This window comes from Pseudochaenichthys georgianus, chromosome 1 (genome assembly GCF_902827115.2).
Source record: "Pseudochaenichthys georgianus chromosome 1, fPseGeo1.2, whole genome shotgun sequence".
Lineage (NCBI taxonomy): Eukaryota > Metazoa > Chordata > Actinopteri > Perciformes > Channichthyidae > Pseudochaenichthys > Pseudochaenichthys georgianus.
The window spans coordinates 3,765,338-3,771,798 of record NC_047503.1 but is presented as its reverse complement, the minus strand read 5'-3'; the positions used below and the strand labels follow the sequence as shown (position 1 = coordinate 3,771,798).

The 6,461-nt window shown below is 38.8% G+C and overlaps 1 pseudogene; it reads left to right on the top strand.

The window, feature by feature from the left end:
• The first annotated feature begins 399 nt into the window (after nucleotides 1–399).
• On the top strand, nucleotides 400–3,549 carry LOC117445717 (hatching enzyme 1.2-like; annotated as a pseudogene).
• The last annotated feature ends 2,912 nt before the right edge of the window (nucleotides 3,550–6,461 follow it).

Below are 6,461 nucleotides of genomic sequence, written 5' to 3'. Positions count from 1 at the left end.
GTGAAGGTGTGCGTGCAATATACCGGCAGGCCAGATCTAATAGGAATTAAAAATTATCCTGCGGGTCGAAATGAAATCCACCAAGGGCCTGATTTGGCCCCCGGGCCTTGAGTTTGACACATGTGACTTAGGTAATGAATAACAGAAAATACCAGGTTCTTTGCAAAGAAGGTAAGAGAAAATAAATATGTTACGTAAAAGTGATGAGTCAAAAATATTGTTGCAAATTGTTAACCTACACCCTAATAATTAGTCCCCATTGCGCAATATATGTCAAGAAAAAGCCTACAAATAACACCAATACATTATGAATAGATATCATACTGTGTTAGCCCCTTTAAACCCGCTGCAGCGCCCTCTACAGGTCAGGCTGAATGCTTATATATAGAGCCTATAATCAGTGAAGTGATCACAGCTGCTGAGGAGACAGTCAGGACGCTAGTTTGTTAGTTTGTTGAAACTGTGTTGCACTATGTGGCGTCTGGTCTTCATCTGCATGCTTTCAGGTAAGCATGTAAGCATTCAAAAGTACAAATTGTGCCTAATAATAATAATGATTATTCACTCTTTCTTTTCATGCAGTCGTTGGTGGTGTCCCTATAAATGCAACACTGGAGGATACCAGTCATGCAACAGGTTGGTGTTCAATTGATTATTGTTTTTTTAAAGCATTTGATCAAATATAGAAATTATTAACGAGGAATTCCTTGTTTTTGTAGACAATGTTACTACGATGTCAGATGTGCAAAAACAAGGTACACTGTAATGTTATACAAACTGAACATTCTGTTTTTATCTCTTTATTTTTAAACTATGTTTCACTCAATATTTAATGTACAGGTAGTGTCAGTCCCTTAAATGGCACCCAGAATATGACTCGTCCTGCAACAGGTACGTGTATCAGATATTGAATTGAATGCCGTGTTTTAAAATGATTTGATTTAACCCTCAGATTTCTCTAGGTGTGTTGGTTTCAATGCTAGAGCCACAGCGATCCAGCTCAGAAACTCTAGAAGGTAAACTTTGAATACATGTGTAAAACAAATCTAGTATTTCATAGCTGCAATGTACAGTGACTCGTTTGATCACGTCGTAGGGCTTGAAGATGACGTGTTTGTCCAAGAGGGAGACATTTTGATCCCGGTAAGAAGGACAACTTTCATTCCCACATTTCTTTAGGATGCAATGACATTCCTGGCCAACTGTTTTTATTATTGCAAAACAAAGAATAAAGACTCCTGAGCACCGAGGGGCGAGCCGGCACACTAAGGGACAGCATTGAAGGGGAAATTAATAAAACAATGCATTAAACTACACATATTTAAACTAATACCAATTCTACCTTTGCCACTACTCCCCTCCCCGACTACTTCTTAGAATTATTAATAATAATAATGCTTTTTTTTAAGTCAGGAAGACGTTAAAGGTGGGTTAGGTAATTCACTTCAGAAACACTTCTGAGCCGACCCGGCTAAAGTAACTGGATGGCCTGCCTGCCTGTCAGCCTGCACACGTATCTCGTGCCCTCATTGGTCATCTGTGTGTTGGAGGAGGGGCTCTGTAAGGAAGTCTGAAGGGAGAGGGAGATTTTTTTCCGGCTGCGTATTTTACCCATGGATGTATAAGACTAAAGACTTTACCTAAAACCCCACCTTTTAAGATGTAAAAAAGTCTGCAAATTTCTGCAATTGTTGATGGAAATTGGGCTCAAAACTGGAAAATTAAGACTATGAACAACCATATTTATAAATCCATGGAAGTGTTGAAAGTGTGGCGATAAAACCGAACCGTTGTTGCCGTTTATATTTTCAGGAGGACAGGAATGCCGTGCAGAACCTGTGGTCGGACGCCGTCATGCCGTACACCATCAGTCAGGAACTCAGTGGGTGGATTCTTTATTAACCCGCTCTAATGTTTGACTCATGAGCAACAAGTGATTAGCAACTGTTATGTTTTCATTCCAACAGCTGATCGAGCACTTGACATCCACGCTGCCTTCAAGATGATCTCAGACCTCACCTGCATTCGCTTCAGGCCTCACACCACAGAGCTGAACTACATCGAGTTCCGCTCTGGCAAAGGGTGAGCGATGTTACTATTCAACCCAACACTATTATTATTTCTCTCGAGGTATTTTGATTTGTGTCTACACTCATAACTATCTAGTAGTAATATAACACTTGTGAACACCTTAAATATATATTTTTCTTTTCACATAAGGCAGCAAATGAAGGCAAACTCTTTTTGTTTTTTAAGTATTAGAAGTTAAAATACAAGTGTTGCTCTCGTATAAATAGCCTCGACTGAAGGTTATTTATCTGTATTTATTTCAGGGAGTTTCTCCAGTGGATATAGTTCCAATGATAACTGGGAACATAGATTTTCTTGGGGTGCAAATAACTCTCAGAAATAAGGTCCCATGGAGGTCCCCGGAAAGGGAGGCACTTCGCCTCTCTGTACTGCAGCAACACGTGGATACATTTGGTTTAAGAAGTTTCTTTCTGCATGGCTTTGTTCCCAGAAGTAGGAGAGTAGATGCCTTTTCTTTGTCTCTGCAGCTGTGCGTCCTACGTTGGATGTGTAGGAGGAGCCCAGGTGCTGTACTCCGCCCCCTCGTGCTCTGTGGGTAATGTTTGCCATGAGATCATCCATGCTCTGGGTCTGCACCACGAACACAACCGCAGGGGACCGCGACCAGTACATCTCTGTGGAGTGGAGCAACATCATGCCAGGTGAACGCCTCGCTGGGAGACATTATCCTGTATTAAGAAAACACAATGAATAGTTTTTCCATTTCGCATATTTTAAACTGCATATGTATTTTTGGGGCAATTCGATGTAGAAGTACATTGTAAGGTTTGAATGTTTTATTTTAGATGATACAAATCCTTAAAGGCACAGAAATAAAACATCAAATGGTGCTGTAGCTTAGGATGATTAGAACAAACCAACTCCATGTTCTGCAGAAATCAAGGTGTAATGAATAATTCCTGATTTAAAAAGGGAAACGAAACAACTTCGAGGTGAAACAAGGAGACACTCAGAACCTGCCGTATGACCTCAAACTCCATCATGCACTACGGAGAGTAAGTCTGAACCATCCTCGTGTATTCTTCCCCTGCATAACATTTAAAAAGAAAACGAATAATAATACCAATACAGGATGAATGAATTCTAACTTGGGAAGAACTGTATGTGATAATCCTACACAACTATTTAGTAAATGATCTTTTGTTTCAGGTATTACTTCAGTCAAGATGGCCGTCCGACGGTGTTGTCGAAGAGTAGCGGGGTGCAGATAGGTCAAAGGTCACACCTCAGTGAGCTGGATGTACTGAGACTGAACTCACTCTACCACTGTGGTAACGACTAACCAACTGCGCTACTGTCGAAATGTATTACAGACGCATGCATAATCCAAACTGAAGTACAGTTTTCAGTTCATGCAAAGTATTCAAACTCTACTCAGACATGAGGAGGGACGCGCTGAGCCACGCTGATGTTAACTGACATTAACCATGAGATTAATAAAGTTTTTGAAAATCCTACCCCGCTTGCTCTTTCCTTTTATTGAAACCGTATACCTACAAGCCCTAATGCATATTGTTTATTTATTGTTATAATGGTCAGTATACCGCTCTGTGATCAGAAGTAACAATTTGAAAGTATTTAATTTCTTCATCTTTGAAAGACACTGAAATAAAAACATCAAAACATCTTTCTTGTGAAAACCTTTTTTTTATTTTCAGAAAATGTGATCAATTCATCTAATTGAAAGCAAATTGGGGTCACTACTGGAAAGGCCACTTCATGTTTTTTCTTTTCCCCAAGTAAGTAATATCCAGAGCTAAAATGCCAACATTTGTTGTACCTTAAACAGTTCTAACCCTCGTTGGTATCGCCACAATATATTCAAATAAACAATGAAGTGCTAACAGTAGGCTCTGATTGTATCTGACCACCGTGTGTTGTAGGAGGAGCTAAAAGCACAGCCTGTGTGCTGTACACTTAAGCCATTTGTTCACATGTTGGGCTCGCCTGGGCTTTTTTTGTAAAAATGCTATTAAAACATGAACCTTGGTGACCATCGGGCTGGCCTGCATGGTCTGCTTACAAAACACATTTTATTTTAAATTAAAAAAAAAAAAAAATGATTCATGGCTGGATGCATAAAGGGGAGAGTGGGCCATTTGTTAGCTATGCTGTTCTCTAAGCAAGGAGAAATGACACAGTACAAATGAAAACACACACCTATAGTTCAGGATGTCTCCTGTCAATGGCAATGATAATAATTATTTGATCAAGGGCAGTGAAAATATTACTTCTTAAAAAAAGTCTTGTGGCTCAATTTGCCCAAGTGTAGGGGTAAATTGATCCAGGTCAGGGGGTAAATTGAACCACTGTTCAAACCTGGGCATACCTACAACAAATCTTAAAGGTAACTATAAACTATAAATAACAAACCAAATACAAGCTTAGTTTTTCAATTTTTTTAATATAAATTTCGATTGAATTGATTTTTTTAACATATTAAAAGGAAAAGTAATCATACAAATGGTGATACAATTTCATACATCTTACCAATCAAACACAGAGTAAATTCAACTTTAAATGTAGCCTACAATGACCTTATTTTCAACTTGGCCTACTTTCATTCATTTCTCCATTGAAAAACTGGCTCAACTTACCCCAAGGCCCGTGGTTCACTTTACCCCATCGCCACCATTTTAGAAAAAATACCATAGCATTACAATTCAGAGTCATCTTTAGCTTAATAATTCACATGGTTTAATACGCTGCCAACACATCAACATATACAATATATGTTTAAACCTGGATACTTTTTTTTTGACATGACTGCCGATATGCTGACATCTAGAAAATGTACTTGACAAGCAAAAAACGTTTTTTTGTAAAAATGTTTACTTACCAGACCACAATGAGCATCTCTCTTTCACAGGCAATGAGAAATGGGTGGAGCTTGCATAATTTCTAGTCACTGATTACTAGGGTTGGGTATCGTTTGAATTTCCACGATTCCGATTCTACTTTTCGATTCCGGTTCTTAACGGTTCTCGATTCCGATTCTTTGAGGGGCAGGGTAAAAAAAGGATACATGCTTCTTCCACCAAAACAATTACATTTATTCGAGAAACTTTTACACAGGTTAGTTTAAAGTAATATTCACATTAATCAGTCTGTTTATATTCACTGCTATGTAACTTTAACCTGAGAACCCCTGAAGCTACAACAGTTCAACAGTCCAACTTTTAAAAACAGTTCTTGTTGAGAAAAACAAGCATATCTGCCTTCTCAGGCATACCGGGAAGAAATGTTTGAACATTTTTAAGTAAAATGCTTCAATCTGGTGCACACGCAGAATTACTAGAGACTAGATCTAGGGGGTACAACTCTAAACACCCATATGAAAAAGATCGGTTTACATTTTAATAATTAAATAACAAATAGCCTACATGTAACGCATTTTATTTTTGTTGTTCATTCATATTTTATTTTACTATTTTATTTATGCATATTTTTTTATCTCTCCAGTTTAAAACGATATGTCTGGTTTACTGTCCTATAGTTTACATTGGAATGATTTCAAACCTGTTTTATCCCAATAATTATAAAAGAGTGCCTTGGAAATATGTGTTTACATAAATTGTGACCAAAACGTTTGAGACCCACTGAGATAACTTAGACTAAAGTGAACTATCTAAACACTCAAGAGGCTTCTCAATACTCAAATTTCCCCTCCTCGACTCCCCTCCTCGAGACTTAGTCCCGCCCACAGGAGATGCGAGCGGAGGACCGAGGAGGGGAACCGAGGAGAGAGGAGGGGAAGCAGCAGACGTTTAAAGAAATGAGAACTCCTCTCCCTGAGCGGTCATATTAAAGCGACGTCCGTTCATTATTACGTGGCAACAGCTGCATCAGCTGTCGAGTGTTTTGTCATATTTTATAATCTCTGTTAGATCAGCTGAACATTGTTCCCCCACATATGTACTTTTAATTCATTGAGAGTGCGGTATAATGAGACAATAACAGGCTACAGATGCGGACACACACACACAAATATATTTATATAAATATATGCAATTTAAAGTATGAGAGCACTCTCATAATAACGTAACACAATCAGAGACTGGATATATCCCCCCCTCTCTCTGGTCGCTGAAATGGGGAATTGAAATTACGGGCCAAAAGTTGTATGCAAGTATTAAAAGTAAGCAGAGGACACCAAACCAACTGAGACCTGTCTGTCCGCCGCATCTGCGCACTGTACAACACACACCTACACACTGTACAACACGCACCGACACTGTACCACACACACCTACAGCTCCTAACGCATAATCAGGCTACAGCCTTTGTGTATTTTATTATGTGAAGCACTAAATGGTCTTAGAAAAATATCGACTCTTTGTAGATATCTACTAAACTAAAGCAAATAAAGA